The sequence below is a fragment of the Artemia franciscana genome, chromosome 5 (assembly GCF_032884065.1).
Source record: "Artemia franciscana chromosome 5, ASM3288406v1, whole genome shotgun sequence".
Lineage (NCBI taxonomy): Eukaryota > Metazoa > Arthropoda > Branchiopoda > Anostraca > Artemiidae > Artemia > Artemia franciscana.
In genome coordinates this window covers 15,647,040-15,673,090 of record NC_088867.1, presented here as the reverse complement: position 1 = coordinate 15,673,090, position 26,051 = coordinate 15,647,040, and the positions used below count along the sequence as shown (strand labels likewise).

General features: G+C 34.7%; 1 protein-coding gene across 3 annotated transcripts in view; it reads left to right on the top strand.

Annotated features, from left to right (window-relative positions):
* The first annotated feature begins 397 nt into the window (after nt 1-397).
* LOC136027015 (protein slit-like) overlaps nt 398-26,051 on the top strand; it is a 303,464-nt gene continuing 277,810 nt past the window's right edge. For all 3 annotated transcript variants that reach the window (XM_065703919.1, XM_065703918.1, XM_065703917.1), the window contains exon 1: nt 398-551. The gene's annotated coding sequence lies outside the window, so the exon portion shown is untranslated. The remainder of the gene's footprint in view (nt 552-26,051) is intronic.

Below are 26,051 nucleotides of genomic sequence, written 5' to 3'. Positions count from 1 at the left end.
TATAAGTATACTTCAGTTTTTTTTGCTTTCCTGCAAAAATTATAATATCTTATATCAGGGTCGTATCCAGGATTTTTTTTGGGGGGGGGAGTATTTTACACAAATATTTTTTATCGGGCTGGATTTACTCAAAAAATAACCTCAAAAAACACATAAAAAAATTGTTCATATCCATTTTTGTTATGTTTTTACGAGTCAGATAAACATTTCAGGGATGTTCAAAACCCCCACCTCTTGGATATTGCCTTGTCTTACATACAACTTTTTGAATTACTAGACCCGTTCATTAGAAACCGCTTCTGATTTAAGCTTCAACTCAGATTCTACAGCTCCAACCCTCCGACTCCCATCGGTAGAAAAAATGTCATTTATTCAGTTAACCATTCGAATCTGAAGAAAGAGAGCGCTCGAAAGATAACTAAAAAATTTCAGCGCGCGCTTCTTCAATTCAATTCAATTGGCTGCTAGCCGTCGTAGAGAGAAGAGCTATGTGTATTTTATTGTTTTGTGTAAATTTCAGGATAATGGATAATAAAGTTTAAGCAAAATTTGTAAGTGGTTAATATTTTGTCTATGCTTTCCTTGCCAATAGTATTAACTAATGACAAGAAATTGATTTAACTTTAAGTCTTTGACCGAGCTTGTTGTCACTAGGCGTCGAATAGAAACAGGAATTTGGTGGTACTTAGGGTCCATTTAAGCAAAGGGTTTTGAGCACCTAGGGACAATCTCAATTTTTGTTCCGACCTTCATTACCGCAGTAGTCTATAAGTAGATCCATGTATTGGTGAAAAATCCCTAGTTTGACGCTCCCTCTGAGGTTGAGCCCGGGGGCAACCGTCTCCCCTTGCCCCCTACCGCTACGCAAGTTTATTTAAGGGCTGAAATTGAATTAGTGAGTGAAATGATAATTATTAATGGAAATAGTTTAAGAAAAAACAATGAGTAGTACAGTGGCGATTCTGGCCTCTCTTGTACCTCGGGCAAAATCTTGATTATCGCCCCCCCCTCGTCTCCCACAAAATTTTGAGGTCAAAATTGTTATTTATTAACTAAATTATTTTCGGTAAATTTTTCGTTGTTCATATTATTGACTTTCGAATAAAGTGAACATTCCGCTCGATGCCTTTTTTAAACCTCTTTAAGAATATAATAACCGCTTCTATTGCAGATTCAAATTCAAGCCCTTTTTGAGCTCTTTAAAATGACCAAAATATATATAGTTTTTGGGTATTAAAAATAATTAAATAGCTTAACCTAAACTAACTATCCTACAACTTTTTCCGTCGGCTTTCATATTTTCAATATTTATTGAAAACGCTGTCAATAATACGAACAACAAAAAATTTACCTTATTTTCAACATCTTAATTAATTAATAATCAAGTTTTTAGTTAGCCTAATTTTAATTTATTGTTTAATTATTATAATGTTATCCTGCGCCCAGAGCAGGATGTTTACCAAAGTTTATCTCCAAATTTACCCAAGACAGGGTTAAGTGATTATCTTCTTCAGAAAGAAATGCTGTAAAGTTCTGAAAACTGCTAAATTCTAAAATATTTTTGATATACCATTCCCAAAAGCGCATCACCTTACTTTACCAAAATCCACCCACCACTTTTTATATATATATATGCTACTTAATGAATTTTCCACACGCCAACTATCTTCTTCATATTAATTTAATGGCAACAGTGCCGTCGGCCCATGCAAAATTCTTTGAATGTATATAACCTTGGCTATATATTTGTACATTAGGGGGAGGGGTAAAGTAAAGTGATTTAGTTTTAGGAATTACATATATAAGTATTTTAAAAGTAGCCTAGTGTACTTATTTGTTATAGCGACAACACTTAACCTCTTCATCTAAGTAGAACCGGTTTCTGCGACGCTCAATCCTAGTAAAATATACCAAAATGTAATGAAAATGTAATACTTTAGAAACAAATTTTGGCTATATATTTGCATATTAGGGGGGTGTGGTAAACTGTAGCGGGTCTGCATGTAAGATGTGTTGGCTACAATTATTCTACATATTCTAAAACAAGAATTGTTTTCTAACTTCACACAGTCCAAAAAATCTGCCCCCCCCCCTAATGCACGAATATATAGTCCAGGTTACATATTTCCCGTCTATTCTGTCACTTGTCTTTGTAGCTCTCATGCTAAGCTGAAAGAAGCTAACGAAAGAAACCAATCCTTTCACTTGAGTGTTGTAGCTACAACAGATAAGTACCAAAGGTAATTTCAGCATTTTGTAGTGTTTCCTTCTGGAGAGGCCAACCACTAAATAAGAACCTGCCTAATTTTGAACTTTACAGTATATTTTTAGACCCCCTCCCAAAAAATTACCTCAAATTAGTCTTGAGGGGCCGGACTAGTTTAGATCAGTCAACTCGTCATTTACCCAAGATTCTCGGTCTCAGTTCTTCCCTGGTAAAACATGTGTTGCGGAAATTTACGGAGGGAAACTTGATACTCTGAAAATCTTTGATTGCCTGAATAAAGCAAGTCCGTGCGCATGCCTATATTTGGACTTTTAAAACATGACCCCCCCCCCCAAATGAGTTCCAGGGAACGAACTTGTTCCAAGCAATAATTTATTTCTTTTCACAACCTTCTATAATCAACGAAAATTAGTAATCTTACGAATCCATTATATGCGGTTTTAACCTAATTATCTGTTTTATCAGTAGGACCTAATTATCTGTTTTTGTCAGTAGAGCTTAATTATCTCATTACTGACTGATTAATATATGGCTATTCATTTTCTTAGCTTTTATTTCTACATTTGGTAAATGTGTATTAGTCAATAAAAAAGGATCTTTCGTGCAGAACTGCTTAATTTTTCTGACTATGCAGCTCAAAGATTGAGAACCAAGTTTGTAGTGTATTGAGCCAATTTGTGCATATTGGTTTCAATTTGAAGGAAGAATTGCCCCCCCCCCCTCACAGATTTTTCTCCTTTTCTCCGTAGATTTTGAAAAACATGTCCTTTTGTATTTTCATTCAAAAATATCTTTTTGGTGTATTTATTTGAAAAAAAACCAGCAAAATTACCCTCTTGGATGTAAGAGCTATTTTTACAAAAAAAAAACTTCAAAAAATCATGAAACAAGGATTAGCAAACACATGAGGCTGAAAATACTTTTCCTTCTGCAGTAGATTTACTTCTGGCCTTTGAAGACCAATGAAGTATTGGGGGGGGGAGTAAATGTACGAACCATATATTTAATGTATGCCCAAGGACAGTAAAGGGCAGTGCACTTCGGAGGGGGGATGGGCTGGGTTATATTCTTCAAGGTCTTCAATTCCTGAAAGTTCCACTCTGGTAACTCTTCCACTTTCCAGGATGAAAAAAAGCACACATTTTAAAAATTTTAAGCCGAAAGTCCACTCATGCAGGCTCTCCCGACGAACGGGGGACCGCCAACTTTATGAAATCATGAACAATCTTAGCGTTTTTGGGACTGCGCCAAGCATGGCAGAACCGTAAGGCATGGAGCTCCGAGATATACAACCGCTCAGTAATGATATGAATTTTTTTCATAGAATCAAACATACTTTTGTCTAGAATAAATTCAAATAATCAAGATTTAGGTTTTTCGGAAAATTTTATCGATTGGTCACATTTTGTTAAAGGATTATCCGCGTATGTTCAGTTTCAATTTTAGAATTGCCAGTTTATAACCTTACGTATGTGAATTCAGGTGAAGTTCAAACGTAGTCAGTTTTATTTACTCAGATCACGAATGAAATACTTCCAACAGAGAAAGACTTGGAATCACAATCTTAGTGTTTGAATGTCAACTCAGTTGGAGTCATGAAGAAGGAAGACAGCCAGATGTAATTTAGATAGTAGATACTATTGTAATACGATGTTACTGGGCAGGAATTTCTGTTTTTTTAGGGGGCAGTTTCGATAGCTTAAATTTGTTAAAAGAGCAAAAAGTATGGTTTACGATACGTATTAACACCAAAGAGCAACGATTCCCCAAAATTGTAAGGAATCCAAAGAATATACGTCTTGTCAAAAATTTGAGTACTTCCGTGTTACATGGCACACACTCGATAACTTGGATCGCGAGGATGAAACGATAACCGGTTTTCACAGTCTTTGTACCAAACAATTAGCTATATTTTAATTAAAATTTTAGTTGATATTTTGGTTAGGTTAGGGGTTTAATACAATGTATTCTATGCAGCCCCCCTACTATAATTCTTTGTTGTAGTTCATAATTTGGTCACCGAAGTATTTTATTTTCATCATATTTGGTTTTGTTTCATTAGAATACACTAAACTTCACTTTGTACTTGTGTATTATTAAACAATTTTTTTTTTAAATGAAAGTAAGGAGCGACATTAAGACTTAAAACGAACAGAAATTACTCCGTATATGAAAGGGGCTTTTCCTCCTCAACGCCCCGCCCTTTACGCTAAAGTTTGACTCTTTCTCCTAACTCTACTTTTTAAAACAGTAAAAAACTTTAGCGTAAAGAGCGAGGCGTTGAGGAGGAAAAGTCCCTTTCATATACGGAATAATTTCTTTTCGTTTTAAGTTTTAATGTCGCTCCTTACTTTCATTTAAAAAAAATTATTTTTTTTGTTTAATTTCTGGACGTTTTTAAATTAATGCATGTTTTGATCTTTGCTCTCCGCACATAAATAATTAAAATGAAATTTGCATATTAATTTTTTCTGGCTAAATGGCTTTTTCATAGTTTTAATCGAAAGATTTTGAGAAAAAAGGAGCGAGGGAGGAGGCGTAGTTGCCCTCCAATTTTTTGATTACTTAAAAAGGCATTAACTTTAGTTTTTTACGAACGTTTTCATAAGTAAAAAATATACGTAACTTACGTAGCGAACTTCTGTATTCGTATGTTTTTATTGCGTATATGAGAGGGCTCACCCCTCGTCGATATCTCGCTCTTTACACTAAAGCTTAAATTTTGTCCCAATTCCTTAAGAATGACCCCTGAATCACAAAGGCCGTAGAATAAGTAGTTGTAATTACTAAAAATACTTTAGCGTAAAGAGCGAGGTATTGTCTGTTCGTTTTCAGTTTTAATGCTGCTCCTCACTTTCAGTAGAAAAAACTTTTCATATTTATTTTTTCATTGTTTTTTAAATAATGCTAGAAAATCCTGCGCCCCCTCCATTGAAAGTCTCTTCCCCCATGAGAAGTTCCTCCATGGAAAGATCCTCCCACGTAACCCTTCCCGTCAACTCTCCCCCCCCCAACCGAAAAAATCCCCCTGAAAACGTCTGTACACTTCCCTGTAACCATTACTATATGTAAACACAGGTCAAAGTTGATAACTTGCAGCCCCTCCCACGGGGACTTCGGGGGAGTAAGTCATCCCCACAAGACATAGTTACTAGGTTTTTCGACTATAGTGAATAAAATGGCTATCTCGGAATCTTGATCCGGTGACTTTTGGGAAAAAATGGGCGTGGGAGGGGGCCTAGGTGCCCTCCTATTTTTTTGGTCGCTTAAAAAGGGCACTAGAACTTTAAATTTTCGTTAGAATGAGCCCTTTCGCGACATTCTAGGACAACTGAGTCGATACGATCACCCCTGGGGAAAAAAACAAATAAGCACGCATCCGTGATTTGCCTTCTGGCAAAAAATGCGAAATTCCACATTTTTGTAGATAGGGTCTTGAAACTTCTACAGTAGGGTTCTCTGATACGCTGAATCTTATGGTGTGTTTTTCGTTAAGATCGTATGATTTTTAGGGGGTGTTTCCCCCTATTTTCTAAAATGAGGCAAATTTTCTCAGGCTCGTAACTTTTGATGGGTAAGACTAATTTTGATGAAACTTATGAGTTTCGGTTACTATTGAGCCGGGTCGCTCCTTACTACAGTTCGTTACCACGAACTGTTTGATTCAGAACACAATAAGTGAAGTTAGGTTCTTTCGTGAAAGAAACTACGATACCGGTACATTTTAATGAAATATTTTATATATACAGGTGGTTAGGTTAGGTTAAGCATTTGATATAATGCACCCTCCCTTCCTAATATGTAAATATATAGCCCAAACTTTTTATAAAGCTAATGAAATAAAACAAAATATTATGAAAATATAATACTTTATTAGGAAAATTGTAAAATTACAACTTAGAATTATGTACCCAGACCGCATAAATGTCGTTAAGAATCGCGTTAAAAGGGGGTCTTCGTCCGCCTTTACTGCCGCCCGCCACGGAAACCGAATTTTCTCAGCAAAATTCTTGAGTGTGTTCTGAATTGAATAATGAGCAAGTACCAAATATTTAATTAAAATGTAACTGCATCGTAGTTTGTTTCACGAAAGAACCTAACTTCACTTATTGAGTGTGTTCTGAATAATACACAAGTGCCCTTCACTTCCCGAGTGTGTATCATATAATACGGAAGTACAAAAAATTGTACTGAGAATTTGCAATAAGCATAATATGACGAAATATGAATACAAGATGCGACTCAGTAAGATTAAATTATACTCTATCCCGGATCCCCAAGAAAATGCACAGCATTTGATTAGTTGCTTCTGCCAAGCACGATAAACCCGCTTATTTGCGAGTAGACGCTACTGATCGCAGTTAATAATCTACAGTTATGGAAGGGCAAGGCAAGAGAGTATAAATTTTTAGAAGCGATACAAGCGTCTGTTAAGGGATGTTATAAGAATAAGCTTTTAAACCAGAAGCACAATAACTACTACATCTGTTGGTCTATCTTATCTAGCTGAGCGCATTAGCGTGGGGATGTTCCGAGGTAGCTCTTTGACCATGATTAATATCTTAAATAATATCTGAGACCACGGTCAAGACCCCCGCTTGGCCGTCCTCAGTACAGAATAAACTGACAAAAATATAAAAAAATAACTCTTAAAACAAAACACAAAACTAAAATATGATGACCCTTTCTCAGTAACGATGAAAGGGTAACTCTTTCACTGTCACTGAGAAAGGATCATCGTATTTTATTTTTGTGTTTTGTTTTAAGGTTTGGTCTTTTTATTGATTTATTTGAAACATTTGCATAATTTTCAATTTTTTCACCGGCTGTTTATTGTCCTCATTCTTCCTTTCTTTGCGATTTTTTTTTGTCATGATTAATATCGCAAGGAGCGCGAAACGACTGATGTCGAAATAGGAGCATACACTTGACTCTTAAGGGGAAGGGCTGAAATACAAAAATAAAATTTGTATTTGCCACCCGCGTCCCTTCATAAAAAAATGTTGTAAAAAATGTAAATGTAGTTTCGTAAAACATTTTGCTTTGTTTTATTTGATCTAAAAGATTTTCTTGTAGCTTTATCTAATTACAATATGCGCCCGAGAATAGCATTAAGATAAACGAACATAGCTTCTAGTACTAAGAATGAACACAAATGAATAAATTTTTTACGTCTTTTGACTATTTTGACTATTTAAATTACCGTGATCTCCAAAGATCAAATCTCCAGAAAATCAAAAGCAGTTTTATAGGTATGTTATTGGTCTTGATATAAAGTTAAAAGGCGTTGTCTTGGTATAAAGTTTTACAAACAAGATTCGTTAGTTTATAGTTTAAATTATTAGCAGAGCCGTAAATTAGGATGAATGCATAGAAAGCTATTTCTTCTCAAGGGAAATACTACTAAAATATTGAAAATTGGGTACTATTATGGCACGCGTGGAATTATCTCCATTCTATGAAGCCAGACTTGTTAGAACCTACGGCTCAGTTTTAAACTGAACTAAGTCTATTTTCGGTTTTTTTTCTAAACTCATAAAATCGTCAGTGGCGGTGGAGATATTTTGGACACCTCCGTATGGGCAGCCACATACTCCCAAATACCGGTTTACCTACCAAATACCAGCCACTATCAGAAATTCGAAGCCGAGGAAGACCAAAAATACACTGCGTCGGACCTACTAGGGGAATCTATGCAACCTGTACAGCCCCGTTCGACAGAATGGGAGGGCATCATTGCAGCAGCAAACCTGAAATATGAATGGCGGCTCCTACTTGATAACCCGGGTGCGTTTTTGGATGAATTTTTTTGGAGCTGGTTGAAAGAAATATTTAGAAAAGTGAAATCACCAGTGGCGGTGGAGATATTTTGGACACCTCCGAATGGGTAGCCACATACTCCCAAATACCGGTTTACATACCAGCCACTACCAGGAATTCGAAGCCGAGGAAGACCAAAAATACACTGCGTTGGACCTACTAGGGGAATCTATGCAACCTGAAAGATGAATGGCGGCTCCTACTTGATAACCCGGGTGCGTCAGGAGACACAGGTGGTCCTAAGATCTGAGGTCTAAATCCATAATACATGTACACTAAATTTTCCTGTGATTAATTATTAAAAACTAGTCTGAAAGTTCTTAAAGTTGCTAAAACACTATGAATATTTATAAAGAATTTCACTAAAGCTGGTTTATTTAAATAGATAATATTAAAAACAAAGTAGCAGGCAAGTAGTGTAAATAATACTCGCCTGCTGAATAAATACCCGTAATAAAATGACATATTTTTCCACAAGTGAGTTAATTTATAAAATTAGCCCAAAGCATCCCCCCACTCCCGTTTCAAATCAGCTAAAGATCAGACACATTTATTGTTCCTTGCGGAACAGTAAATTAGTATTTGATGCTCTGCGTTAATACATAGTTACGGTGGTCATTACATAGAAAGGGCCCGTTTTTCTGTGGTCGGTCCCTTACAGCCCCATATCGACTCTGAATCATATACTACAGACATTATCTCATGCATATATTTTTGAAATTGCATCACTCGTTGCCGATTGGGATGTATGAAGAAAAATTATCCATATTTGTGGTCAATGAAAAAGCAACATGGAAAAGAAATACCCAAACATCGGGCCTTTTGAGCGGATAGCCCTTAAAAGAGAATCCAGATTTGACCTCTGTTATGTGGGCCTGATTACAGCAACTCGTTAGGGATTATATAAAATAGAGGTCTAGCTAATGGACCTTGTTTACAGATTTACTTGTCAGATTTGATTTCACTCAGCTCAAGTATGGAATTATTGTTGGGTAATTTCTTTGAAATGCATCTAGCATCAAATTAATCCGGGTACCTGGGTACTCTAAAGTTGTTTGATTAGTGGTTTTAATGTCTATTCTGAACCAAAGCCTTTTGTTGTACAGTCAATGCTAACTCAGAAGAAAACGCTGATATGTTTTTTCGCTCATTTTGATTTAAAGATTTTATTTAAAAAAAAAGACTTGTCTTATTCTCAAGTAACTTTTTGCGTACTGAGGACAGTGAAAATAAAATATGGTCGTTTGAAACTTAACCCGTTAAATATATGCACTTTTGTGTGTACATTTCAAATGTTAGGGAACAAAATCGAAAATTCACTTTCTAAAGAAAAAGACGTCTATCTGCCGTTATGCAGTTTTTTCTAGTATCAGGCACAAAACAAAAGCAAAAAATAGGTAAAAATTCAGCATAAAAAAGCTAAAAGCATATGACCAAAACAGCTTAAGAAGTCGTACCTTTCTTTTGAAGGTATAACTGTCTTTAGGAATTCAAAGATTGTTAATTTTTAGATTTTTTAAGGACAGAAAGTCAAAATTAATTAATTGTTTTTTCAAATTTATTTTACGATTCAACGTTGCAGCACTAACTCGAAACGAGCTGGGGAAAAGGACAGGGCAGGGATGTTCAAAAGACCGTTAAGTTTGGCTTGGTGTTTAGGTGTGAATATCAAAATTTTCTTACAAATTATAGTGAAACACAAGCGAGCACTCCGTGGGCATTATTCCGTCTGGAGCTCTGCTAATCCGAATTTCCGAAGAAGAACTGCTCCCCCAATAAATAGAAATGGTCTGGTCGTTAAAGAATTCGAGAGTTTCTGTGATAGGATCTGATGCCTCAGGAGTCTTGAGGTGAGGTACTTCAGAAAAATCTTTGAGGTAGAAATATCTGCATATTCCTACAAAGTTGTACCTATAGTGCTGGTAGGAATTATACCTGTGTCTAGGTATGACCTTAAAAGAAACATATTTTCGCAATAACAAAACCCTGTACTGCAGTAAAAAGGGTTCTTTGTGCTCATTTGATGAGTACCAATGGTTAGCTTTTCACCGTTTTCACCTGTCAATCTTTAAAAAAAATTTAATTTATTCCTCCCCAAGAAAGAAATTTTAGCCACGATTAGCTATTTGTCTCACTGGTGTGAACTGTGTGAAGTATCTTTTTATACAGTTTGTAGTGCCACGAGGTTTTTTGAGGTCACATAGTGGAGGCTAATCTTCGCAAAACAGTTTTCGCATCCCCCTCCTCCACATATTCAGGTATTAATTCCTTAAAAGAAACAAATTGCAGCAATAACCTAAAATTACGAACCATGGGTTTAATATCAGTTAATGACTACTTATCATTAATAAACGGTCCGATTGAACATGGTTTTAATTTGCGCTGGTTCTTCAATGTGGCTTACTTCCATTCTTTAACTTTGATATACGGCACATTAAACACAGGCTATTTCGGGTTGTTGCATTCAAACTTAAATGTAAAAGCAGCCTCTTTGATTACTGGTAATTATTCCTTTCCATACACTTTAGGATTCTAAATAAGGTTACTCGATAATCTGATAGTGTTATTTTATTCCTACTAATTACATAGTTCTAAGTATCACTTCAATTCTTGCTGCATCTTTCTACACGTTTTTTGTACATTAAAATGAACATTAGTGGTGAATATTCTCTATGAGATATTGTAAGTGTACTCTCGCCTTGTCAATTTTCATTTTGATGATGTATATATTTCAAAATTTATTATAATTGATACAAAATATAAGTTTTAAGAAGGTTCCGATGAGGGGCTATCCACTTGAAATAATGAGACGTGCTTGGGAAAATAATGTACCGAGACTAAAATTTTTGTTTAGGGAGAGGAGACATTATCTTACTTTTCTATATTGTCACCTACTTTTATGCAAAGTTTTCGAGCCAAATGCCAGGAATTCCAGAGTAAAAACACAAACTTATAGTTTAAAGTTATGTTTTTGACATCTTTTTTTTGCTAAAGAGCAAAATAGACTATTACAGTGATTGACACACTCTGTTTTTCCTTACATAATACTGGACAATTTTGCATAAAAAAAACTGGTACTTGCTACTGTTTCATAGTACTTTGTTTTAGGAGGGTGGAGGCTTCAGTTCACTAAGGCCCCCCTCCATTTTGATTATGTGCAAAATTCATAGTTATTATGTACCAAGTAGGGGCGTGATTAGCTATGGGACAGGGGGCAACTGTCCCCAGACCCTAGTTAGTCCTTCCAGCTGAAATTTTGTTTCTTCAAAAACTTCTGAAGATAAGCCTGCATAATTCAAGCATCTAGAGAAACTAGTTGGTTTTCATTAGTAAATCTTAGCCTATAGAGCTCATTTTTCAGTTTTCACTATCATTCTAACTTAATTTGGGAAAATTGACACCGACTTGTCCCTCCCCCTCTCTAGGATTTTGATTAAATCAAGCCACTGGTTCCAAGCCTTGTTAACTGTTAACTATGATAGTGGATCCTTATACCTGTCCTAGTTGTAATCATAACCCAAACCTAAGCGCAGGCCAACCATTTTGACTTGCATTTGGCAAGTCATAGGAGCAATTAATTCTTTCATTAATAAAGCTTTCGTCGGGTCGCTTTTAGCTTCTTAATGAAATGTTTCCGTAAGTTTATTTTTCTCCTTTGCGGCATGGGGAAATAAATCTTTGAATTTTTCTTTTAGCCATAGATGAAATATTACGCCAATTTTGGTTCATTTGTCTTTATATTTCGTAGATGTTATTCATACCAAAGGGTGGAGGTACCGATAGAAGAGAAAACTTAAGTGAATCTCTAACCAAGACTCTGTATTTAAATTTCTAGTTTTTTAAATGTTTATATGAGGGAATATATATATATATATATATATATACTACTAATAACTCACTGCAGCACCAAACCGCCTGAGGCCAACACAGCTACGCACGGTCCTCCTCCAACCTAATCTATTTAAAGCCTTCCTCTTTACATCCTCCCAACCCAGACAAGGAAGACCTGCTTTCCGTGTAGCCCCAGACGGTTGGCGAAAAAGGACAATCTTCGGTAATCTGTCATCCTTCATCCGTAGAACGTGGCCTAGCCATCTCAACCTTTCTTTCATTATAGCCCCAGAAAGTGGGATTGAACCACACTTTTCGTACAACCTACTGTTTGAAATACGGTCAGTCAGCCGGGTACCCAGAACAATCCGTAGGCGTATATATATATATATATGTATATATATATATATATATATATATATATATATACTAGCTGTTGGGGTGGCGCTTCGCGCCACCCCAACACCTAGTTGGTGGGGGCGCTTCGCGCCCCCCCCAAGCCCCCCCGCGCGCGTAAGTCGTTACGCGCCATAATAGTTACGCGCCATTGTAGTTGTGTCCCTATGTCCCACCTGTGAATATAGATATATATATATATATATATGGTTTTAACTACGTAAAACTTGCGAATATACAACATTCTTTGCTGTCCCATTGTCTTTGCATATAAATAGATTGTCAGGTTTACCGACTCTTGAACATGCAACATATAATGGTCCATGGGAAAACAATCTGTATTCAGATCTATACCTCATGATTCTAATGATTGCCCTTGAGCTTTGTTGATGGTGATTGCTAATCGACCATTCCCTGTCCCGGTGTCCCGGTCGTCATTTACATCCCCCTGTTTCCCCCGGTGTCCCCGTTGTAGTTGTGTCCCTGTGTCCCGGTCGTCATTTATATTCCCTGTGTCCCGGGTCCCGGTCATCATTTGTATCCCGGTGTCCCGGTCTGTATATACATTCGTTTTTTAGTTTTGTTTTTCTCCTTTATTTTTTTCCTTTTTTTTTCTTTTTTAGCTTATTTAGATTTTTAGATTTTTTAGTTTTTTTTATTAGTTTTTAGTTTTTATTTCTTTTTAGTTTTTTTGTCCCGGTCGTCATTTATATCCCCCTGTTTCCCCCGGTGTCCCCGTTGTAGTTGTGTCCCTGTGTCCCGGTCGTTATTTATATTCCCTGTGTCCCGGTCGTCATTTGTATTTTAGTTTTGTTTTTCTCCTTTATTTTTTTCCTTTTTTTTTCTTTTTTAGTTTATTTAGATTTTTAGATTTTTTAGTTTTTTTATTAGTTTTTAGTTTTTTTGTAGTTTTTACCTTCTTTTTAGTTTTGTTAATTTTTTTTTTTACTTGTGTCCTGGTCGTCATTTATACTCCCTGTGTCCCGGTGCTTTGTTGATTGCTAATCGAACATTCCTTTTGTCCTGGTCGCTTTCTCTTTGAGTGTCGTCATTTATTTTTTTCTTTTTTAGTTCTTTTAGTTTTTACCTTTTTTAGTTTTTTTTTAGTTTTTAGTTTTTTTAGTTTTTTACCTTTTTTTAGTTTTTTTAGTTTTTTTAGTTTTTTAGCTTTTTTATTTTTTTTATTAGTTTTTAGTTTTTTTGTAGTTTTTGCCTTTTTTTTAGTTTTTTTAGTTTTTTAGCTTTTTTATTAGTTTTTAGTTTTTTTTGTAGTTTTTGCCTTTTTTTAGTTTTTTTAGTTTTTTAGCTTTTTTATTTTTTTTATTAGTTTTTAGTTTTTTTTGTAGTTTTTGCCTTTTTTTAGTTTTTTCAGTTTTGACGTCACCTGATCCAGTTTTTTCAGGTGACGTCACCTGATCCACGATCCACAGATCCACAGACAACTTATTTTTATATATATAGATAGTTTTTTTTTTTTTACTTATGTCCTGGTCGTCATTTATACTCCCTGTGTCCCGGTGCTTTGTTGATTGCTAATCGAACATTCCTTTTGTCCTGGTCGCTTTCTCTTTGAGTGTCGTCATTTATTAGTTTTTTCCTTTTTTTTTTAGTTTTTTATTGGTTTTTACCTTTATTTTAGCTTATTTTTCAGTTTTTTCCTTTTTTTTAGTTTTTTTTTATTTTTTATTTTTTTTAGTTTTTTACCTTTTTTTAGTTTTTTTAGTTTTTTTAGTTTTTTAGCTTTTTTACTTTTTTTATTAGTTTTTAGTTTTTTTTTGTAGTTTTTGCCTTTTTTTAGTTTTTTCAGTTTTTTTTTTAGTTTTTTATTGGTTTTTACCTTTATAGTTTTTTTAGTTTTTTAGCTTTTTTATTTTTTTTATTAGTTTTTAGTTTTTTTTGTAGTTTTTGCCTTTTTTAGTTTTTTCAGTTTTGACGTCACCTGATCCAGTTTTTTCAGGTGACGTCACCTGACACATCCATCCACACATCCACAGACAGACAGACAACTTATTTTTATATAGATAGATATATATATATATATTGAGATAGAGGAAGATAGAGAGAATTACCTTTCTTTAGTACAGAATCATGTTAAGAAACAGTAATACTGTTCTACATCACAATTGAATGTAACAGTAAGAATAAAAACTACGATAACTTAATTAGATTTAGGCAGTAAAAGATAAAATAAAACTAACCGAGGAATATTCCAAAAAAATTATATACTAAAAACGCAATATATATGTTTTACAATATATGAAAAACATAACATATTCAAAATGAGACGAAAAAGACAAACCGACTAATTATGCTTGGAGAGTGGCACATATTTTAGAGTTTAAGGTTTCTGCCTTTTTAGAAATTTCACTACAAAACTTGTGTCAAATTTTGATTCCAAACTAAATTGTCTGTCAGGGGAGTTGGCGAATTCTGTCTCCTTTTAACAATTCTATGGTTTCTAAGAAACAAAACCAAGATTATCTGGTATAGCCTACCCTGCAAGAACACATAGTTAATCAGCCATACTATGGTTCACCACTATCGTTGGGAGTAATTAACCGAAGTCCCATTTCTTCACCATCGTCGCTGGTCAAGTAACTTATATAAGTAATTTGTGAGCTAAGGGGGTTAGTCGCTTTCAAAAGTCATGTACATCATGTGGCGTGCGCGAAGGAAGTGGGCTATATCCGATGTGAAGAAACATTACGTGGCGCTTCAAGATTTAAACCAGGTGATTGAGAGTGGGTAATCCTTCGATGATCTATGCGAAAAATTTCTCTTTCTAAAAAGAAATAATAAAAAACTGTATACTCAATAGGCCTACCTGCTAATTCCCGATTTGCCATATACCCTATTGAGTTGTTCCGTGGTTCAGGCACACCATTGTTTGGCAAAGAGATTATTTCTCATTGGTAGGATCTTCATGTTTGTGCTTCGAGTTTGAAAAATAAATTTTAACGAAAAACTTACCGTGAAAAACTAATTTCTTTAAAACTACATAGTATATTTTAACGAAGGCCTACGCAAATAAGTTAAAATTAAGCTATGCTCCGCATAGGCACTTGGACGGGATTTTTTTCTGAGGGAGGGAGCAGGGCCAATAATAAGAAAAGCAGATTTTGTTTCGTAATTTGAATAAAAAGTACCCAGAAATCCTGGAGATTTCTGTTTTTTGTCCTGGGGCTGGGGCCGAGTACTTTCCCAGCTCTACAATTCATTTATTGTAAGTTCATTTTTGATAATATTGCCGTGGAAGCCTTCTGAGATCTGTGACCAATCTGAAAGGAAAACTTGGGAGTGCTTTTAACGACAGTGCATTCTTAAAGGGGGATCTCATACAAGACCCCTGCTCTCCTATGTGTCATATTTGACATATTTATATTTTTGTACCTTATTATAATTTCGTAATAAGGTTTAAAAAAAAATCTGGCTTCCTCTCTTCATATATTCCCACGTTGGGCACTGCATTCTTTCGAATATCATTAAGGAATCATTCAATTATAACATAGTTTGTTCCGCGTTTTTATTTCCAGATGTTTCTGGCAGAGTGAATTCTTTTGGGACCATTTGCGGACTTACTCCGAGCTGTCTTCCTAGAATGTCCTTCATTTTTTATTGAGCTGGAACTTTGTCTTTCCCATAATCGTTCTATGTGTCTTATTGCTCTAACCAAAAGGCGTATCTGATAATTTTAGAAAATGAAGTACTATAGATGGGCTGCATTTCCAAAAAAAGTGTGTATGAACTGACTTGTTGTGAAAAGTGTTCCATATGTGCAAAGGATTAAGATCAGATAAGATTGATTTTTTTAATCACTATCCAAAGTCTGGTTAAGCTGAACGTTTTGGAGTCAAAACTAAAAACAAACGCGGAAGAATTATGTGAGATGCAATTAGCAAAAAAGAAAAAAAAGACTGATAGTCAATATTTCAAAAAGATAAAAAAAAACTTTTAGAGTTTATAAAAAAACAGGTTAGTTAAAAACACAAAGAGGGGTAAACAAATTTTTGAGGCATTTTTGTACCCTCCCCCTTCGAATAAAAATCCTTAATATCCCCTTAGCCACGCGTGGCTGAACAAGTGGTGCTCCGAGATGTTCATCAAGTGAAGTGACGGGTAGCGGGTAACCTCTCGATTACAAATCAAACAGTTCGTGGTAACGAACTGTAGTAAGGAGCGACCCGGCTCAATAGTAACCAAAACTCTAAACAACGGAATTTTGATACCAATAGATACATCAAAAGAATCACATTTTAAATGCTGATTTTAAATATATAAGTTTCATCAAGTTAAGACTTACCCATCAAAAGTTACGAGCCTGAGAAAATTTGCCTTATTTTAGAAAATAGGGGGAAACACCCCCTAAAAGTCATAGAATATTAACGAAAATCACATTATCGCATTCAGAATATCAGAGAACTCTACTGTGGAAGTTTCAAGCTCCTATCTACAAAAATGTGGAATTTTGTATTTTTTGCCAGAAGGCAGATCACGGATGCGTGTTTATTTGTTTGTTTGTTTTTTTCCAGGGGTGCTCGTATCGACCCAGAGGTCCTAGAATGTTGCGAGAGGGCTAATTCTAATGAAAATGAAAAGTTCTAGTGCCCTTATTAAGTGACCAAAAAATCGGAGGGCATCTATGCCCCCTCCCACGCTAATTATTTTCCCAAAGCCACTGGATCAAAATTCTGAGATTGCCATTTTATTCAGCATAGTCGAAAATCCTTATAAATATGTCTTTGGGGACGACTTACTACCCCACAGTCTCCGTGGGCGGGGCTACAAGTTACAAACTTTGACCAGTGCTTACATATAGTAATGGTTATTGGGAATTGTACAGATGTTTTCAGGGGGATTTTGTGGTTTGGGGGGAGGTGTTTGAAAGAGGGGGATATGTTGGGGGGACATTTCATGTAGGAATTTGTCATGGGGGAAGAAAATTCCATGAAGGGAGCACAGGATTTTCCAGCATTATTTAAAAAAAAAAATGAAAAAATAAATATGAAAAAGTTTTTTCAACTGAAAGTAAGGAGCAGCATTAAAACTTAAAACTAACAGAAATTATTACGCATATGAGGGGTTCACTTCCTCCTAATACCTCGCTCTTTACGCTAAAATATTTTTAGTAATTTCAACTATTTATTCTACGGCCTTTGTGATTCAGGGGGTCATTCTTAAGGAGTTGGGACAAAATTTTAGCTTTAGTGTAAAGAGCGAGGTACTGACGAGGGGGTGAACCCCTCATATAGGTAATAAAAACAGGTGAATACAGAAGTTCATTACGTAAGGTAATTCGTAAGTTACGTATATTTTTACTAATAAAAACGTTCGTCAAAAATTAAAAGTTCTAGTTGCCTTTTTAAGTAACCAAAAAATTGTAGGGCAACTAGGCTTCTTCCCCCGCTCCTTTTTTTCTCAAAATTATTCGATCAAAACTATGAGAAAGCCATTTAGCCAGAACAAAAAAAAATATACAAATGTTATTTTAATTATTCATCTGCGGAGAGCGAAAATCAAACCATGCATTAATTCAAAAACGTTCAGAAATTAAATAAATAAAAAACAAGTTTTTTTTAACTGAAAGTAAGGAGCGACATTAAAACTTAAAACAAACAGAAATTACTTCGTATATGAAAGGGGCTGCTCCCTCCTCAACACCCGACTCTTTACGCTAAAGTTTTTTACTGTATTATAAAGTAGAGTTGAAAGAAAGAGTCAAACTTTAGCGTAAAGAGCGAGGCGTTGAGGAGGGAGCAGCCCCTTTCATATACGAAGTAATTTCTGTTTGTTTTAAGTTTTAATGTCGCTCCTTACTTGCAGTTTAAAAAACTTGTTTTTTTTTTTTGTTTAATTTTATAAGAATCACCGGTTTGGTCTTTGCTAACTGGGTGCCTTTATGCATTTTCTTTATTAAACTATGGAGGGACTGGTTTAATGTTTTAAGTTTCTCATAAAGAAAAAAAAAAAGAAAAAACGGCGATTATTGTCCTACAGTTTTGTGTAAAAAAAATGTGCCTAAACTGCTTTAGTTTGGTTTTAAAAGCCAATCTCATTAGTTTTAAAGTTTAACTCCACCATTCTAACCTGATATGGTATTTCCGTTTTGTTGCTACACCAAATTTTGAGCTAGGAAGAAGAACGTAAAACCTAGTTTAGTAAAAGAAAAAAATTAAGCGTGTAAAAAGAACAAGAAGTTTTTGAGGCACAACATTTTCTACAAGTAGACTTCCTTTTTCTTTATTGTTCTTATCTGTAAGATCATATAAAATAATTCCTTGGACACATGGCGCTAAATAGAGATATAACATAGCTACTCTTTAATTTCAATGACTGCTTCTTATTTTGATTATCCACGGCTAAAAAATCACCCTATCCGTGTGGTAATGGGACAAATGAGCTGTGGTAGCTCATAATGCAAAGAAGTGGTTTTAGGGAGGGAAAGAGCACCCCTTACCCCTGATGCAGAAATTAGGGATGCAAAATTTCAAATAAAAATCTAACGATTATAATCATTTTGTAATTTTTCAAAAAAAATCAGTAGAAGGCGCAGTTAAGAAAATAAAATAATTAATCAAATAATAACATGAAAATAAATTAAAAATTAATTTTCTTAATTAATTTTTAAATAAAATTAAAATTTAATTATTGCCCCTTAGCAAATTATGCCCCTGAATTTCAGCCTATATTTCTGGTTTTAGGGGGGGGGTGTTGGCCCGAAAACCTCCTGCTTCCTTTTCTGCTGGATTCCACTATGCTTGCAATACATTCAAGTGATGGGTTCAATCCGCTTATCTACATCTAATTCGATCGTCAAGATAAACATACGTTTTTCTTTTTCATAATACATTATATAGCTTTGTATAAAATGCAGAAATAGTTGGAATTTGAGCCTCTGACATCAGAATTGTATTTCTCTTATCTTTAATTTGAGATAATCAACTTTTCTTGTAAAATCGGTTTTTGTCAGTAAAAAGACCGAAACCTATATTTCTGTTTTCTGCTCACTTACGTAATTAATGCAGGACTACTCACTGTCTTTTGAATTACCGAAATCCCAACGGCAAATTTTTCAGGAGAGCCAAAATAAGTTCTTATGAAGTCATTATAGACCTCATAAAGAAATCAAAATAGTATTGATGTTCTTGTATTAAGATTTTAATTAAAAATGTCAATGAACTAAAAAATATCCTAGAATAGAAGCAAGGCGTGCAAGACAAATTATCTAACTGAATCCTCTTTTTTTAATTTCAATTAAACTGTGAACTTGAATGTTTTTCCTTTTTTTGAAGTTTATCGGTTTTTGGACAATGCTAGGGGTTTTTATTCTTTGTCTATTTAAGTATCATTTCGCTCATGTTAACTATTGACATTTTAATTAAAGTCATTTAACTTGTTCGTATTTGTATACCTTTAAAATATTTGTTCTTTCACAATTAATTGTTTAGTCAATTGATTTTACGTTGAGTAATTTGGGACTGTAATTTAAGTTAATTCGTTATTTTAATCTGATAATCTTCTCAAAAATTTATGAAGGGGATTGCAAAAAAAAAATCGGTGGTCATCCAAATTTCTGCGTGAAAAAAGTTGTATACATGTTTTTTGTTACTTTTGCACGAGTTGGGCCAAATTTTCGGGAGGGACCTCCAATCGGGTAATCACGCCCCTGGATACGACCTTGTCACTGTGCTTGTATCAAAAAAGTTTGAATTATTTTGAAAAGTAAGTAAAACCAGCTTTATTGATTAATCAGTAGTTTACAATGAGATATCAACCGTTTTCCCAGTATTTAAAAGTGTAAGTGCCACCCGAATAGTGTTTTTTATTGCTTTTAATGATAAATTGTTTGAATATGATTTATGTATTGCTAGTCTAGTCAGAAATATTTTAAAAGAGAAAAAGTATCAGGAGAGCCCCCCTGGTATATATATATATATGCTACTGTGAATGTCTGAAATCTGTTGAATGTCGACTTTTTCACCGGTAAATGTCAACAGTAACATAGTCGCTTGGTTTATGTCTGAAATATTTGTTAAATATTCTAATTTATGACTTTCAACGGAGAATGTCGACATTCGCCATGCAGTAATGGTGAATGTTGAGCATTGCTTAGGTGTATATTTTCTTCCCTGTAATTCACTAGCGATAAGAACGTAAAACAAAAGGTAAACTTTTAATTGAGAAAATAAAATAGTAGAAATAAAAAATTTACCTAGCCCAAATTTCAGATATGATTTGATTAATGAATTCTCTACCATTATCTGATTGCCATATTGCTTGAGCACCAAATGTTAAAATTATTGAAATAACCTTAAATCTCCTATTATATGTGATTCAAATCTTATTTATTACAACAACTTAAACTATTATGACATTTTGAGTTGAAAAAAGGCCCTTGTTTTGCAACTACATTTGTTTGTGGAACACTTCTTTTGCAATGACAACTTATATAGCCTTGCCCACCGCTTCTCGAATTAGCTGTAGCTGCTTCTCTCAGTAAATTTTCTTAAAAACCAATCTCATTCATAGAAAGCAACTTTTCTTTGCATTACCAATAGACTACATGTGTAAAGCAGCTTGAATGTGCCCCTTTCATTGGCAAGTATATAGAAGTCTTCTATTCCAACAACAAACTCTAAAAAACTTTTCGGTTATTTAATTAGAGACAAGGATTGAGTTTTAAAACTTTGTGTTTTTTCCTCTAGTTTGAACATCCATAGGATTGGGGTTTTTTCACTCTTTTGGGTGGTCACCAGATCATATCTCTGATGTGGACATACACCGGTGCGGGTTCGAATACGGTTCGGTGCGGGTCCAATTCCAAGCTATTTACTCTAAAGTTTGTGCAGTGTTTTCGTGAAAGTATTTTAGAATATATCAAAGATATTCAATTGCTAATTTCATGTTTAGTACATTTTTATTGACAATTTTTGTGTGAATATTATCACTTTAGGGGAATGGCCGTAGACTAAGATCCCTCCCAGACACACATACTGACTGCTTTTTGTGGTAAGAGGGGATGTGTTAGTTATGGAAGTCACTTTCTGCTGTTTTTAGCCATTATAGCAGCCTCTCACACTCCTATGGGGAGGTTACATCCAAAACCTCCTTTCTTCTTCAAAGGATAGCCGTTCAGACTGCGTATCTTCTTCCACGTCGATTAACCGGGGTCATCCGAGGGCTATCAGACTTTAACATTCGAAATTTTTTCCGACTTGTAAATTTGTCGTAAAAATGTAGGTTAAAAAAAACTGTTTCTCCAACAAAAGCTCAAAAACAAAAGCAAAATCTTTAGCCCCCCCCCCCCTGGAACGAAAATCCTTGATATGGTCCATGATGGACATGTAGAACCGTGGTTTGGGCTTGAAAGGAGAGAAGGGTAGGGAAACAAACATTTGCTCACGTATGGCAGGCAGTGAGTAGACAAAAGTTGGACTAGACCCTTAAATCTAAATCTTTGACAAGCCAAAGTCTAGAAAGACGTTGACAATCAGCTAAGAATGAATGTTTGTAAATATTAAACGATCTCTAGAGATTAATAATAATGCTTAAACGTGATAAAATCACGGAAGAAACGAATTAAAGTTTCTTTTCGTGATAACGTGTTACTTCCGAAAATGTATTTTAATTAATTGGTGCGAGAGGGTGTCCGATTAATTATCTAGCAAGTTTTTAGTTTGCTGATGACTAACAAGTCGGCTTTAATAAATTTTGGTAGATTTCCATTTCTTACTATGGAGAATTATATGAAGAAACATCCAAGTTTTTGGCGTGAATCACTGAATCAGCGGTGCTTTGAACTAGGCTCAATTTGTTTCCAAGTGAGAGTTGGGGGGAGGATGTATTGTTTCGTTTTAATCGGTTTTCTCCTATGTTATTTGGACCTCGTGATATTGACGATTTTTTTCTTTTAGTTATATTATCTTTCCTCAGTCACCTACAGAAATAGTTGAGGAATTAAGCTTTTGATATCAAAATTGTCTTAGCAGTCATGCACAGGGACAAAATATATTTTTTTAACTGTAGGGTGGGGTAATTTTGCAATTTTTTTTTGAAATTAACATTCATTTTTCAACGATCAGAAATGTGTTTTTCAAAATACAAGAAGGAGCAGATCCCCTCGCCACTGAACTGATCCCCTCACCACTGTGTTTCACGCATCTTAAATACCTGCGTGTACTCTTGTTTATGTCTCAGAGTATCGTTTGTTTCGCCACGCTTGTAACACTTATCTCACATTTGGCGTCCGCCTGATGTTAAACAGTTTTGAAATTGAGTTGTCCCTCAATTGTTTTCTTTATAAAAATACTGTGTATAATATCAGAGTCTTTATTAAATAACTTTCCGAATGTCAAGAGCACTGTATATACAGTATAATCAAACTCAGTAATTTTTAGCTACTACATTGGCGGTGCGTACAGACAGCTCCTCCCATTTCACCTGCCACCAGCTGCCCAGTGTATATTAACCCGGAACGCGTATTTTGACAGGAACTTTCTCAAAATGCCTTTGACTCCAACTCGAGACTTTGAAACCCACTTGTGATTTCTAAAAACATCTGATAATAACATTACACTACTTATTCCCGATTTTTATATATGCATTTAAATAAATTAATTTAAAATTAGATTCTTTAAAAGATAGTCTTATAAAGGTGAAGCAAAGTTTTGCGTTCAAGAGATATCTGACCTATCTACCTGTGAAAAAAAATCTAGTTTCGCCTATGTTTCTACTTGTTTAAATGTTCTCCGGTGCGCTTGCATCTCGGTCCGGCTTTGTCTAATGGTTGGGATAGGGAATGATTGTTCTGTATAAATGTATTTACAGTGGTCCAGAGTTAAGAACAAATCAATCGCTTTCACGCTACGACCCAAAGAAAACGGTACTTGATCAACTTCGCTTCGAAAAAAATTCTATAATTTCTTTCACCTTCCTGTTTAATGCTCCAAAGTGTGTAATCAAATAGCTGAATAATTGTGTCATAAATAATACATCACTATCTGAATTTTAAGAAGCCAAGATAAACAAATCATAAAATGATTTATGGATTGTTACCAGATGTAAGAAACTTACTAATTACAGGCTCACTATAGTTACTTTCTTTTTATAACCTTCTCTTTATCCAAGTAGCGGCTTTTTGCTATGTAACATAATGTCAGTTAAATTTAAATATAAAATGACATGCAGTATTCAATTCTTCCACTGCTTGAACTTTGATTCATTTGGTATTTGGATACCGAAAGACCATATATTTCAGTTTAAGCAGGCTATCAAAAAGCATTGAAAAACTTGGTATTTTTACTAGTGACTTTGATTCCTACAGTAAAAAGACATAAATCCGAAAGATTTTAAGCATTTTTGCGGTGCTGGTGCTTTCATTTGCTTGATGTTTTTTTTTTTTTACTTTACTATATAAAGCTAGTGTCGCTCTGTACTTTAATTTTTTTTAATTTACCAACCCCATCTATTCTTACTGTTTTAGTAAAACTTATTTTCCTTACTTTTTAGAAATAGAAAAAACAAGGTTAGTAAGCTTACTTCGTAATATTGAAATAATAGTTCATTGTAATAGTTCAGATAAAAAATGTCAGGTTTGGTAAGTTTAAAAGATATTTTATGATAAATTTAAGAAATCTTTGTCAGTTTGATAAATTTTGTAACATTTGCAAATAGCAAGAGTTTAGTTTCTTTGTAAAGCTAATGTTACAAATCCACAAAAATTGTAAAAAACTAGCTCCTAAACTATTTTGTTTTTATTATGATAAATTCATAATAGTTTCACCTTTACTACCTGTCGGTACAAATTTTAAGTAATTATTTGCAGTTCATCAGCATGGGGATCCGATCATACAGACGGGATTTATTCAGATACAATATTGCTTCAAGAAACGAAGGATGAGAATATATTTATCCTTAGCAAAGCTTTGGTATACTCAAAGGGTTGTTTAGCCATTATTTTGCGCCACTTTCCAGCTGCCGTTTTTCCAGGGCAAAATGATCGCTATAATTGGAAGATGGCGTTTTCTCGACTGTGTTCATTAAAAAAAATTCATGAGAAACGATTATGAAAATAATTATTTTCGCTAAGAAATAAGAGAAGACCTTGGTGTACGAACGAGTTTAAAAAACAGCGTAAAACTGTCTTTCTATGGGACACACTCTTGCCATCCTGACTTTTGAGGATCTCGAGTCATTGTAAAATCCTAAAATAGGCATATACAAGGGAAGGAGAGAAACCTGGGTCAGGTTTGCTGAAAATCGCAATTTTTCTGTGGGAGGTTGAGGGGTAATGATACAATTTTTTTTATAGTTTTGAATGAAATACCAAGCAATTCTGAAAAACTGTAGAACCTGGGAACCTGGGTCAGTTTTGCTTAAAATCGAAAATATTTTGTTATGTCTATAGTTATAACGTTTTACAAATGTTCTTGGTCCCTTCCTCGACATAAATATCTGTATTTGTGTCTGCTTTGGGAGTAAAAAGTCTTAAGCGTGTTTATTCATTAATTACTCTCATAATTTGACACTGAAATGATAAAAAAGGGGAAAACGTATCTATTATAAAAACCATAAGTCTAGACCATTTTCGGACTATAAGAAGAGGCAAAAGTACAAATAAAACAACGAAAATATTTAAAAGAACGAAAAATTTGGTATCAAATAATATACAAAGATTATTTCGATGCTATTGAAGAATTTGGTTATTATTTAATAATTGGTATGCATCTTTAGAAATTAATATGTTTTTTTTTATGTATTCTACAGAGACTCAATGACATTTGAATGTTCTAAGGTTATTCAAGTTTAATGGTGTTCTTAATTTGTAACTTAAGAGATTTTAATGCGCAAGTTTCCTCTGGCTAGGGTCCGAAATTGGTAATTTATACGTAATTGACTATTAATAACCCCTCGAATAAGCCTGCAAAATAATTTGTAAAAGCCAATTGTTCAACCTCATACTAAAATACATTTTTTTTTGTATAAAGCTTTGCGGCGCCTTCTTCTGACGATACTATTAACCAAAAGTGCACCCTATTTACGCTACCTAGAGTACATCTCAAAGCGCCACGTGGGTCGCATAGTTCCGCCACACTTGACGTGTGTCCGATACGCTTGGCACACTTCTGCCACGCTTGGCGCACTTCTGCCAAGTTTGGCACGCTTCACCTGGTGTACTTGAATTCTGGAAGAGGGTACCCTCTCGCCATCAAGGGGATTTATCTTTTTCTTAATTCTCCCGCTCAAAGGTAAAAGCAAGCAACAAATTTCCCAAAATTTCTTTTTGACTGACCGCAAATATGTCGGGAGTTACTCATGACAAGTCATTTCTGAAACGGCATTTAAAATTGCAGTTAACAAAGTAATAAAAACAGTGAAATTTGCGGTCTCTTCTAAAGCTATCATTTGTAATAATTTGATTTTGACGCTAAAACCCACTAGTTAGGAAAACTTTTCACTGTTTCTAGCAGTCTGGATTCACAATCCAGGTCTGCCCAGTTCTTGACTTCTTGCGAATAGCGACCAAGTAGCTGTTTGCTAATTGCACATTTCATATGTAAGGTTAGGCTAGGTTCGCTAAGATAGCCCGCGAATAATGGTCCCATTCAAACCCAAACCAGCAACGCATTTTCTTTTTGAGCATGCTTAGTTGTGTGTTTTAGGGACTTATTTGTTTTGACCTCTGAACGGCTTATTAATCCAGCTGGATATTGATACTGACACTAGAAACTCAAATTGCAACACCATTGTCATATATATAAACTTTGTACTTATTATGCCT